General features: G+C 40.8%; 1 pseudogene; it reads left to right on the top strand.

The window, feature by feature from the left end:
* The first annotated feature begins 385 nt into the window (after positions 1–385).
* Positions 386–6,954, top strand: LOC101662022 (annotated as a pseudogene).
* Positions 6,955–14,183: the final 7,229 nt, after the last annotated feature.

The raw sequence follows: 14,183 nt of genomic DNA on the forward strand, positions 1-14,183 counted from the left end.
GACACATATTATCCCAGCAATCCTGTGATGGACATTCTGTTATATGCTGCTTATGCTCATTTATACCTCCTACTAGGAGGTATATCAGAGGTGCATCACCATTGGGGCTCACCCTCTTGAAACGGTTATTTGTTCTTTGAATGAAACCCACAGATGTTGACCTTCAGGGAAAGAACCTATAACAGGGGTTTGGGAGAGGGGCGAGGGAGCTAAAAGGGAGATGATGTCAAGAAGTCCAGGAAGTAAAAGTATATTTTGGAAAATGTGTGATTATGGAAGAGATTACACATTTATGTTTTACATGATTGAAATATGGAAGGATATGCTATATGTATTGGCTTCCAAGTTAAAGCAAATGGAGGGGAAAAAAGGCATCGATCCAGGAATGGGTTTGGGACCTGCTCTTCATCTTAGCTCCAGCTTAAAACCAATTCGTTCTTCCATGATGGCCCTGATCCACACTCACCTTCATGAAACGCTCACTGAAGATAAGGGCTCTTATAGGCGCTACAGTGACGTGTGGTCAAGAAACCAGATGGTGACCTGCTCCTGATCAGAATAGTGACTGGGGTCTTAAAGACTTGTATTCAAACAAACAGCCATCTAAGCAAGGAGTCATCTAAGTCCACACAGAAGCAGCACACCAGTTTGTGTGATCCAAAGATGACTACTACAAATTTCAAACATGGTGAGGAGGAAAGCATCAGAGCAAAAATTAAAAATGACCAATTTGTGGAGGGCTATAGGGGACCATGAGAGCCCCAAACCCATCTGAAGAGTATCTAGTCAGACTGAGCCACTGAGAGATCCGCTCTCGCCAAAGACAAGAGTCGTGGTCAGCCTTACTCTCAGGCAGAGACCATGGTGATCTTGATGATGCTGGATCCAACTCAACATTGGCCAGTTGTCATGATCTGAATTTGTTCTGGGTGCAAGAATCTCTTACTGGTTCCATGACAGAATTTCTTCCCTGGCGTTTTAATTATTGTCGGGGGTCTTTTCTTTCTTACATATTATTGGTGTTTTTGTCCATATATGATTATATTTTTACCCTTACCACCTTAGTGCAATTTTGTTTACTGTTAGTCTCCTAGCTGTGGAGCACGGGAGGAGCGGTGGTATAATGATAGCAATGGATACAGGGGTTATAGGGAATACAGGGTGGGGAGAGATAAGGAGGGAAAGGGGATTTCAGGACTAATGAAGATGTGATGGGGGAAGGAGGAATAGAACGGATTGTGATTGCCTGAATCATCTTAAAGGCAATTTGACCATGGGGGAAGGGGAATGTTCTAAAACAGATGTGGGCATGTGGCATGTTTGGCCAATGTCAGACTGAAGTAGTTGGTAATGAATCTTCCATTTATCAATAGTGATTGATGTGTAAATTTGAATTATTCACCATAACTAGTCTTCCTTATATGCATGTAAATATTGTGTTATCACTGACAGTATTTTACCTCAGGATAGATCTTAACATGTTCTTCTTAATGATAATGTGAACCTCTTATAATTTGTCACACACTGCCCCAGCTCAGAGAGCCCTCCTCACAAGGCAGCAAGGCAGACCCATCTCTGCCAAGGGGGGTCTGCAACCAGCAGCTCTCATGCTTGCCCTGTCAGGTTTACACTGCACAAGATTCCAACACTCCAAGCCCAGGAGACAGTGAAATAACAGGACTAGATGTTGATGGCTGCCACTCATCAGCTACATCCATCTGAGTATCCTCTCTGGAGTGAGGAGTGCCAATATATCTATGAACATGGTGGTGCATCCAGGGAACAAAATTGAGAACATCTCAGACTAATTAAATACCTTGCGAGAAAAGATCAACAGACTAAAGGGTTCAGAAGTACAGTGTTAGGAACCAAGGTCCGTTAGCATCATAGAGTTCACAAATGCAAGGTTCTACCTCCTACTTTGGTGAGTAGTGGCTGGGGTCTTAGACGCTCATGAGCAGCCATCGAAGGTGCAACTATTGGCCTCTTCCCATCTGGAAGAAAGAAGAGTGATGAAAATCATTAGATACACGAATCAATGGTCCAATGAGCTAATTAGCCACACAAATATCAGTCTCCACAACCCTGAGATCAGAAATAGATGGTCTCTGTCTACCACTACCAACTGCTTGGAAAGGGATCACATTTGAAGGTCCTGGATAGAGTGTGAGAAAAATATGGACCAAAACTCCAGTCACTAAAGAGACCAGACTTATGGCTCAGATAGAGACTAGTAGAGTGCCTGAGACTGGAGCATTCTTTCCCTCTCCAGGTCTGGAAAAGAACTCACCCTCTCATTAGAGTAATCAGCCATTGAAGAGCAAAAGAACAGCATTTACCCGAGGACAAAGAACAGACTGTTAGGAAAGGAAAAGGAACTGAAATAGGAAATGCAGGAAGGAAATGGGAAGAGTGATGGTAATTTGTGGGGATTGCAATGGACAAGTTGAAGCAAAACGTATGAATCGCTGAATATAAACCTGACAGTCTGTCCTTTAAACCTTCACTCAGGTCACAATAAGAAGTTTTTAAACATAGCTGTGCCTAAGACACTAAGTGTAACTGTATTTTAGGTTTACTGTAAGGATTTAATAAGATTATACTGTTTATGTATGAAGTACTTTCAATATGTAAGCATCCAATAAAATGTTCTTACTTGTCCTGCATCGATTTTAGGGCTGGCCCTCAACTCCCTTCCCATAGTTTATGCAAGACTACACTGACAGGTATTTTGAACACTGTTCCAGAGTGGCTTTGACTGTCCTCCACTCTATACCCAGTATCTGAAAGAGTGGTTAGCACATGGACGATGTCGCTCTGCCTGTGTTCAGGGAGGGAAGGAATTGTCTAAAGGAATCATGGCCCTTTGCAGAATTCAAGTCTGCACTTGAGGGAGACTAGGATTTTCTCAGATTGCGAATAAGGTTTTCGTCTCTTTAGTCTGCATATTCAAAAGTGTCTAGTATGGGATCTTGTTTTTAGAAGGTAACAAATGCTTCGATTGCTATGAAGTTAACTAAATCTAATATATATTATTATAATTTTTACAAGTGTCACTTTCTTGAGTGTCAACTGGATGCCTGCAAAAGCCTCCTGTAGACCTGCGGTAGAGAGAGGGGCAGCTGTGCACAGAACCACGCAGGCTCATTTTGAGAACAAAGGTCCTAGAGTGTCACACACGTGGCAGCAGCTCTGTAAGTGTTCCCTGTTGCAAATGATCCAGAACACAACTGTCCCTGACGGTGACACGTCACACAGAGAGCCCTCTGTAATGCCCATTGCCTGATAAAACATCTCCTCGAGGCCCCCAGGGCTCCTCCCCTTGCAATGCTTCATGTCCTGAAGCAGAAGACGGTGGCAATAAACACGATCACACACACCCCCACGCACCAGGAGGAAGTTCAAAACTGGTTTTTATAGTCAATTCAATATCATGAATTATCACATAGCACCAAAGGAAATGCTTTGGCCTATTCAAAGAGGACATACCATTTACAGCCCATGTTGGATAGGTCTCTGTAACATCTGTTTCAAAATATCATAGTTTTTTGCCTTTTTTTTTTTTCAATTACAGCTCTACTGAATTTATGTGCCTCATTATAAAGTAATTCTGTAGGAGTGTAGGGATTAGAAAGTAGAGTCATTAACACTTCCTTCTGAGGAAAACCACATAAGCTCCACAGAAAGAATGAGTAACGTAAATAATAATCTTGTGTTTAATACACAAGCTTCTATTTTAAAGTATATATTCCTAGTCACCTAACTAATCAATCTCCTTGAACTTAACTATTTTAAAAAATCAACCTATTCTTGGTTGTCTGCTGTTACATAAATCATGACATGATCCTGAGAACTTGGCAAGAGCATCACTGACATTACATCTGGCATCACACACCAGCTGCGTGCGGAGGGAAGGAGGAGAAGATTGTCTGTTTCGTTACCTTGCTTCATTAGTGAATATGTGGTGATGCATGCATTACCGCATGTGTGCAGCTCAACTCCCCATATGGATAGATTCAGCAATGTCACAAAACTCATGCAGCATTTCCTGTGGTGCTACACTTGCAAAATATACTAAGATGATTCTCCCTACTGAAACGTTTTTATCTATGCATAGATAAATACAGATCCTTTGTTTTTCTTTACCAACAGGGTGATGTACTTAATGCTTCTCAGCAGAACCTGTTGCAAAGGCCACTAATCGAAAAATCATTTTAGCAGTCCCAGTTGAGCATATGTACAGTATGGTACCCATCTTCAAGTCAGCAGCCACAAAAAACAATAAACTCTTTGCCAAGTCTATGTCCAACACATTTTCTACTTAGTTCTTGACAACTACAGTACTTACTGAAAAAATATCTGTGCTGTGAGCTGTATGGTTGCCTAATTAAAGAAATCATTCACATCTTCTGTTTCTTCATATTTATTTGGCTTATACTTGACTATTGTAAGTTTAACAATTAGCTATCACTTTTTGTGTAAGAAATCACCCCAAATTAAAGGGTTTAAAACTATAATAATAGTAATGTATTATCTCATCTTTCCTCTGTGTGAAAAATCTGGAAGAGCCTTACTGGACAATTATAGGTCAGTAACTCACACAACGTTGCGATTTAGTGGTCAAGGGTCTTAAGGCTTGACTCTAACCGGAGGACTTGCTTCCAAATGGCTTATTCAAGTAGCTGATAGTTTGTTGCTAGCGGTCTTGTCAAGAGATTGCGATCATTTTTATGCACAACTCTCTTGAAAGCACCTTGAATGTCCTCATGATGTCTTAGCTGGATTCCCCAGAGGAACTAATCCAAGATAGCAAAGCAAATGTATGAGGTAATATTGCATGTGACCTTGCCTGGGACGTAGCATATGGTCACTTGCAATATTGTCTGTAAATCATACAGAGTAATTCTAATATGATGGGAAAGGCTTTAATATTGGAGGTAAAATCATTGAGGGCCATCTTCAATGCTGGTAACCAAAAATATAGGTATTTTCAATTTATAAACACCCATTGTGCCTACATTTTTATGTGATTGAAATCTGATTTTGCACATGTTCAGTTTACTGTCTTGACTGAGCATTAAAATAGTAGCAGGGAAATAAAAATAGACATTCTCAACCAGGATAATTGAATAAAACTAAAAATTATCAAATCATTTTTTTAGGAAACAGAGGAACAATCTAGAAAGCAAAGCAATGCATTAATATACAGTGAACCCTTGCCACTTCCCGCTTCGACTTCCGCGGCTTCACTCTATTGCGGTTTTTGCGTAACAGCACCCACTGCCTACACCTGCTCCTTCAGAGGAAAAAGACGGCGACCCACCTGTAGAGTACATCCCTTAAGTCATTTCATAGGCTATTGATTACAGTATTTGTAAGAACTACGTATAATAATACTGTATGTGAAATATGTAATACTGTAAACTAGATGCCATAAATAATATAATAAATAATAAATGATCATTGTAACATCCAAAATGTTTTACTGTATTTTCCCTTTTTCGTTTAATAAATTGGGTAATACGAGTGTAATGGTGACTAAAGGGTGTTTTTTCATGTCCTCTATGCTCTAACTACGAAAATATTTGATTTACAAATAAGGAATCCTACTTCGCAGAATTTCATTTATCACGGTAGGGTCTAGAACTGATTAACCGCGATAAACGAGGGTTCACTGTATAAGCATAGGTGTGTGCATATGTAAATACATTAGTTCATAAAAAGAGTTATTCTCCCCGAGGATCACGTCTGTGAGCCAGTATCCCCAGTCTAGAGACAACGGCCCTGATGGGATCCAATGGCCCGAAGGTGTCATCGAGAGTAACTGGAATGAGATTGTTGACAGCTTTGATTACATGAACCTCTCAGAGTCCCTGCTCTGAGGCATCTATTCCTTTGATTTTGAGAAGCCCTCTGCCATCCGGCAGTGAGCCATTCTTCCTTGTATCAAGGGTTGTGAAGTGATCGCTCTAGCCCAAGCTGGGACTGGGAAAACCACCACTTTTGCCATAACAATCCTGCAGCAGATTGAATTAGATCTGAAGGCTACCCAGGCCGTGGCTCTGGCTCCCACTGGAGAACTGGCCCAGCAGATACAGAAAGTGGTAATAGCACTAGGAGATTTCATGAGTGCCTCCTGCCATGCCTGCATTGGGGCACCAATGTGTGCGCCAAAGTGCAGAAGCTGCAGATGGAGGCTTGCCATAGCATCGTGGGTAACCCAGGCCGTGTATTCACAATGTTTAATCGAAGATACCTATCTCCCAAGTATATCAAGATGTTTGTACTGGATGAAGCCGATGAAATGTTACACCGTGGATTCAAGGACCAGATGTACGACATATTCCAAAAACTCAACAGCCACACCCAGGTAGCTACAATGCCTTCTGATGTGTTTGAGGTGCCCAAGAAATCCATGAGGGACCCCATCCCGATTCAGGTCAAGAAGACAGGATTAACCATGGAGGGCATCTGTCCGTTCAGCATCAATGTGGAACATGAGGAGGGGAAGCTGGGCACACTGTGGGACTTATATGAAACCTTGACCATCACCCAGGCAGTCACCTTCATTAATACCCAGAGAACGGTTGACTGGCTCACTGAGAAGATGCATGCCCAAGACTTCACTGTCTCTGCTGTGCATAGAGATATGGACCAAAAAGAATGTGATGTGATTATGAGGGAATTCCGTTCTGGTTCTAGCAGAGTCCTGATTACCACTGACTTACTGGCCAGAGGTATTGATGCACAGCAAGTTTCTTTAGTCATCGACTATGACCTTCCCAACAACAGGGAAAACTGTATGCACAGAATTCATCACAGTAGATGTTTGGGCCATAAGGGGCTGGCTATTAACATGGTGACAGAAGAAGACAAGAGGACTCTTCAAGACATCGAAACCTTCTACAACACCTCTATGGAGGAGATCCCCTCAACGCTGCTGACCTCATCTGAGAGGAAGGGCTATCTGTCCTGCTGCCTGGTCCTGGCCAGGGTTTAATCCTGGGGTGCTGAGGAGGAACAGCAGGAGGAGGGGGGAGGGAATGGGAGCCAAGGGATGGACAGTTTGTCATTTTTTTCTTTTGAATAAATGTAACTTATTGAGGCAAAAGAAGGAACCATGACCATTTAGACACCCTTTTCTTTGGGGTAGGCTCTTGCCCCAGGCGCTGTCTCGTCTCCCCAAAACAAAAAACACTAATCCATTTCCCTAACCTTACCCTTCTCTCCACCCCAGCCAAATTCATCTTCAAAGATTCAAGGGGCCACAGAGCCACTCAACCCCATTTGCTGGACCAATTACGAGGAGAGAACCCCTGAATGAGGTGGCCCAGAGTATTGTTCCTAGGTGAGGGGAGCAGGGGAGAAATAAGTGGTAGCCATTTTTACTTTGTTTTGTATAGTATTTATTGATTCAGTAAAGAAACACAAAATTCTGAATAAAATGACTTGGAAACTGCCAAAAACAAACCAAAAAAAAGAGTTATTGGCCTATGTACATATATTTATATGGCAATACATTGAGGTAGTGGACAGACTTTGAACATCTGGGCCTTCCCTCCCTCAGTGCAAGAAAACGTTATTCTAACAACCTGGCATTCTGTGATGCTCACCCTCCCGGCACAATCGCTGAAGACAAAAAGTGTACACAAGCAAATGTGGTGAAAAAAGTGGCAATCAAAAGATATAGCATATGGGGTCTTAAAGGCTTGAAGTTAAACAAGCAGGCATCTAGCAGAACAGCAACAAGCCCACATGAAAGAAGCACACAAGCCCGTGTGACCATGGGGTGTCGCCAGGACCAGGTAACAGGCATCAGAAGACCCAAAACAAACAAACAAACAAAAAAACATATTGTTGAGAAAGAGGAGGGTCGGGACAGAGACACAAAGCCCATCTGCAGACAATGGGAAATCCCTTCACAGAGGTGTCACAGGGAAGGGCTGAGTCGATCAGGGGGCAGTAAAGCACTGATGAAACACACAACGTTCCTCTAGTTCCTTGAGGCCTTCTGACCCCCGCTATCATGACCTCTTTTTTCCCCAGTATTTAGTATTTTTTAGTATTTTAGCAGTAGTACCTTTCACTGTGGGCTGCACTGGAGCTTGTGCATAGGTACAACTAAGAAATAAGAGCCCAGGGCACATGGAATCCAGGAAGAAGAATGGGAGTGGCAATCCCAGAAGGATAGGGGGGAGGTGGGGGAACAAGGGAACAAGGGGTAATGGATCACGATGATCGACACAAAGCACACACACCCTCCAGTGGGACGAACAACAGAAACTGTGGGCGAAGGGACACAGTGGTTTGGTGTAAGATATGAAAATAATAATTTATAATTTATCAAGGGGTCATGAGGGTAGGGGTGGTGGTGGGAGGGAGGGAAAAAGAGCTGATACCAAGGGCTCAATAGAAAGTAAATGTCTAGAAAATGATGATGGCAACATATCTACAAATATGCTTGAGACAATTGATGTTTGGATTGTTGTAAGAGTTGTAAGAGCCCCCGATGAAATGATCTTTAAATTTTAAAAATTAATTTAAAAAATGCTTTTTAAAATTTCAAGTCATAAAACTATGCACGCTTTACAATAGCAACTCGTAGCTCATTAGAAGCACTTACCTAATAATGAAAATGAATATCATTTCAAGTCATTAGCTAAACCAACAGGTTAGTTTGTTAATTTCCTAGGGCTGCAGTAACAAAGTACCACAACTGGGTGACTTAGCACAGCACTTTATTCTCTCATAATACTGGAGTCTTGAAACGCAAAATCAAAGTGCTTGCGAGGCCACGCTCTCTCTGAGGCTCCCCTGGAAGAAGGTTCCTTCTGATTGTTTAGTTTCCTGAGTGTGGCAGCATATTCCACACCTTGTCTCTGTCTTCAGGCGGCCATCTCCCTATCTGTGTTTCTTTTCTCTTTCTTAAAAACAGACCAGTTAGATTAGGGACCAGGCTACTCCAATGTGATCTCGTGTTAACTTAATTAGCTACATTTTCTAATACTATGATTTATTTAGCAGTTTCATTTGCATATATTTCACATATTATATAATTCGATAGTTCAATCATATCAAGAACTATTTTTTAATAAATTATTTTATTGGGGGATCTTATAGTTCTTATAACAATCCATACATCAATTGTATCAAGCACATTTGTACATATGTTGCCATCATCATTTTCAAAACAATTTCTTTATACTTGAGCTTTTGATATCAGCTCCTCTTTCTTCCCTCCCTCCCCCACCCTCCCACCCTCATGACTCCTTGATAAGTTATTATTATTTTCATATCTTATATCACCCTCTGTCTCCCTCCACCCATGTTTCTGTTGCTTATCCCCCTTGGGGGTTATACGTCAGTCATTGCTTTAGGTTCCCTTTTTCTCCCCCTTCTCCCCCACCTTCCACCTACCCTCATGGTATCGCTACTCCCATAATTGTTCCTGAGCGTTTATCTGTAGTAAAAGAAAATAGAGGAAAGAACTGGGAGTCAAAAGACATTTACAGAGGTATAAATACAGTCATGTATAGATGTAAATATATTAATATATAATGATAGGGTATAGGTATATGTACATATATTTATCTGTTAAGTATCAAGGTAGCAGATGGATATTGGGCCTCTACTCAAAGTCCTCCTTCAATTCAAGAACACTTTGTTCTAATAACCTGGCATTCTGTGATGCTCACTTTCTGTGTTATTCTGGGTTGACTAGAGAAACAAATTCATAGACACTCATGTGTATAAGAAAGAGCTTTATATATAAGAGCAATTGAATATTGAGAAAACATCCCATCCCAGTCCAGATCAAGACCATAAGTCTGATATTAGCTCACATGTCTGACACCAATCTATAAAGTCCTCTTCAGACTCACAAAACACATGCAATGATGCCAAATGCAGGAAGATTACAGGCCAGTGGGTGGAAAGTATTGTGTATCCAGTGGCATTGTAAGCATCTCAGTGCTGGCAGGGGTCTCCAGGTGGCTCCAGGGCTCTAGCGTAGCTCCAAGTGTCTTCTCAACAGAAATGTCTCACAGGGAGTGAATCTGTGTCTGGTCTCCAGTGAGCTGTTTATCTCCTTATCTAAACCATTCTATTGATACAAAATATGAGATTAGATCTCTGACAGCTTTGCCTCAAGCCAGGGCTGACCTCTGTTAGCAATTTTGCCTTCTGAAAGTTATTTTCACTAAACAGCTCAGAGAAATTCAAAGAATGATTTTCACCCCTGAGCTCAAAATATACATTCATCACATTCATTTTCGCCATTTCACATGGGAGTAACAAAAAACTACAACCAAAGAAAATAATCAAAACTTTAACTTCCCATATTCCTTTCATAAAACAACCCTTTAAACTGCATGGCCATATCTGACTTCTGGTTAGTCAAAGAAGAAGCACTACTTTGGGCCAGAGGTCAAACAAACATCCACTCTCCATCTTTATGAATTTGTTTCTCTAGTGTATCCAGACTAACACACATTCCAAATGTAATCGTTGAAGACAAATGGGTACATAAGCAAATGTGGTGAAGAAAGCTGATGGAGCCCAGCTATCAGAAGATATAGTACCTGAGGTCTTAAAGGCTTGAAGTTAAACAAGTGGCTATCAAGCATGGAAACAACAAAATCCACATGGAAGAAGCACACTAGCCTGTGTGATCACAAGATGTTGACAGTATCAGGTATCAGACATCAAAAGACTCAAAACACACAATCATGTGAACGAGGGGTGTTGGAGTAGAGACCCAAAGCCCATTTTTAGACAATTTAGACATATCCTCACAGAAGGGACACAAGGAAGGGATGAGCCAGGCAGGGTGCAGTATAGCCCCAACTAAACCCAGAACATTCCCCTGGCTCTTTAATGCTTCCTTCCTGCCACTATCATGACCTCAGTTCTACCTTACAAATCCAGCTAGACCAAAGCATGTACACTGGTACAGATAAGAACTATTCTTTAAAAAGTTCACATTCACAGGTACCAAGGACTTGGACTTCAACATACCTTCTGGGGGAATAATTCAACTCAAAACAATCAGGAAAATAATTAGAGAAATCTTTTTGCCATTGCACCTTGTTCAATATTTTTAATCAATCATTATCACAAGCTGAAGGATCTTAAAAATAAATAAAAGTTTCATATTGTCTAATCTTCTAAAAGCTTTTTATTGATATGTCAGTTGAAGAGAATGTGTGGTTAAACACACATTGGCAATTCAAATCCACCCAAAGGAAGTAAAGCAGTTCTATTTTGCACACATGGGTTTGCTGTCAGTTTGCATTAACTCAGTGGTAGCCAACACTGTAAAACAATTAAAAGGAAATATTTATGACTAAGCTGTACTACTGTGTTCCAGCATGCTAAGTGTTAGGAGCAGGCGGAGCTCAACTCTGCTGTACACAGGTTGCCCAGAGTCAGAACCGATTGGACAGTAGCCAACAACAATATTAATAAGCACCCACTGATTTAAGATATTCTACTGATCTGAAACAGAGTAACCCATTCCTAATTGGGTTGGCAAAGAAGGTGAATACATACTTTAAGTGCTAAACATTGGGAGACCCGTATCATAATAGGGTAAAAGGTGCACTGTGAACTGGAGAGAAAAAGTATTTATAATTGCCAAGCCAATAATCTCATTCTATAATATTGGCATCTGTGTCAACAATTTACGGATGAGTACATTTAACATGGGGGGATGAAAGGATGGTCATTGTAATGAAAGCAGCAAAATTAAAACATAGATGCAGGAAATAATGAGGTAACTATTACACGTTCAGCCCTCCTCTGTGTACGCTCTACTCCCCTCTCCATACTTAATGGTGAGAGTAGATCCTGTATTTCACCTCTTCCATCTCCGATTTAGTCCAACACTGTCATTACCCTCTGCTGTTTGTTAGTATGTTTGTTTTAATGACCCTACCCATATTAGCTTTTTCAATAACAAGTTTTCAAAATTAGGTTACCTTAGGTAACTAAGAGCAATTTGTTTGATTGTTTATAAAATACATATACATAGGGGGCAGAAATCAGGAATATAGCTTGGCCTATAGGCTCACTTGCCACAAAAATATAAATGTGACCAGGATCATATCTCTACCATTTGTAATGCACTTATTTTACGTACTTCACGGTCTCCACTTTCTCTGCTCTATGCGATTCCAACAATAGCCTCTTGCAGCTTGGCATCTCAAACCTGAAAATGCCCCCCAAGTTCCCATAGTTCCACATTAAACAATTCATGGTACTGACACTCATAGACAGTGTTTCAAATCCAGCTTCACCCCTAGACAAACCAAATAAGTAAAACATGTGGCAATCTCATTAGAAATACTTGATTGGAGTACAGGAATAAGCTATTCTGCTAAAAAAAATCAAGTGCAAACCAATAAAACAATACCCACAAGGTTCAATCCTTCCCTGACTAGAACACAGGGCTCTATAATATACCCCTTGTACAAACACATGTGCACACACATAATCTTGTTATTTTCTGTATTTTTCATGCCTGTTGTGATTATAAGGTGCCATCAAGTTTGTTTCATCCAGCAGACACACAACGTACACGCTAAAGTACAATTGCCAAGTACTGTACCATTCTCAAAACCTTTGCTTTGTTTGAGCCCATAGTTGCAGCCACAGTATCAATTCTGTCTATGGAGGGTTCTCCTCTTTTTCACTGACCAACATGATGTCCTTTTCTAGGGACTAGTCTTTTCTGAGAAGGAACCCTGTTGGTGTAGTGGTTACTAGTTGGGTTGTGATTTGTACAGTTGGCTGTTCAAAACGACCAAGATCTCCTAGGGAAAAAGACAGGGCTTTCTACTACAGGGGCAGCACTACTCAACTACAAGGGCAGGTCTACCCTGTCCTCTAGGGTCACTATGAGTCTGCATTGACTCGATGGCAGTGAGAGTGAGTCTCTCCTGATAACACATCCAAGTGAATGAGATAAAGTATCACCATTCTTTTTTCTAAGGAAGTCTGGCTATACTTTCTCCAAGACAAATCGGTTTGTTCTTTGGGCAACCCATGATACTTTAACTATTCTTTGGCAACGCCATGATTTAAAAAATATAAATTCTTCTGCAGTCTTCCATGTTCATTGTCCAGTTTTCCCATGCATGAATGGCATGGTTTGAATCAGGCACACTTACGTCCTCCTAATGACATCTTTATCTTTAACACTTGAAGCAGGTCTTTTACAGCAGTTCATCCAATACAATAAGTATGAAATGAAATACTGGCTGTTGTTTTCATGAGTATTGAATGATAAAATTCTCCTGGCAAGCATCTTTTCCAAAATGCTTATATGTTGTTGCTGTGGGCATTTGTTTGTTTGTTTGTTTGTTTGTTTGTGGTGTGTTTGCTTTGAACTCATACTTATCAGCTGGTATCAAATAAATAACTCCAGAACATAATGGCTTAAACATGAATGACTAATTATCATCAAAGTAGCATTCAAATTCTTCGCTATGTGGAAAAATTCCACCTTTGTGAGAGTGTCGGTGGAGAAAGGGCCCTGCCTCGCACAATTGAAAACAGAAGGGCTTGGTACCTACCTCAGGCAGGTAAGCAAAAGTAGTGGAACACCTCTGTCCAAGACTTGTGAAACAAACATCCGGGACAGTGAAAGAATTACAACTGCCCACAGAGCCAGAGCTTTGGGAGATGAGAGTGACTGTGCTGCAGGCAGAGTCCTGCCATGGATGCAACAGTGTCCTAGGTAAGTTCTTCAGTGACCCCAATTAACCTGATTCTTCCTTCTCTAAATTCACACCCTTTTCTATGATGGTTGTTGTTTTCATATTCTAGCAATTTAAAGTATATACGATATGCTTTCAATAAATTCATCTGTTGGGTTTAACTAAACTGCTTAGATTTCTATGTAATATTTAAATATACCCAATTTTGATGCAGCTATTGTATTGGCTTGTATTTTCTAACATGAATACAGACACACACACATCTCCATCCTACATTTTCTTCCTACAGCTTAATTTAATGCTGTTTTCCTCTTCAAGAGATAATATCTATATTCTTTATACTTGAATCTGGGTGTCTCTGTGACTCTATCAAAAGTGACATTAAGTGACTTCAGAGCTGGGTTATAAAAGGCGAGAGAGCTTCTCCAGGAATTATAGGGCTACGCATAGTTGAAACCTGACCAT

This window comes from Echinops telfairi, unplaced genomic scaffold (assembly GCF_000313985.2).
Source record: "Echinops telfairi isolate 266 unplaced genomic scaffold, ASM31398v2 ScPeMD7_7469;HRSCAF=8507_1, whole genome shotgun sequence".
Classification (NCBI taxonomy): domain Eukaryota; kingdom Metazoa; phylum Chordata; class Mammalia; order Afrosoricida; family Tenrecidae; genus Echinops; species Echinops telfairi.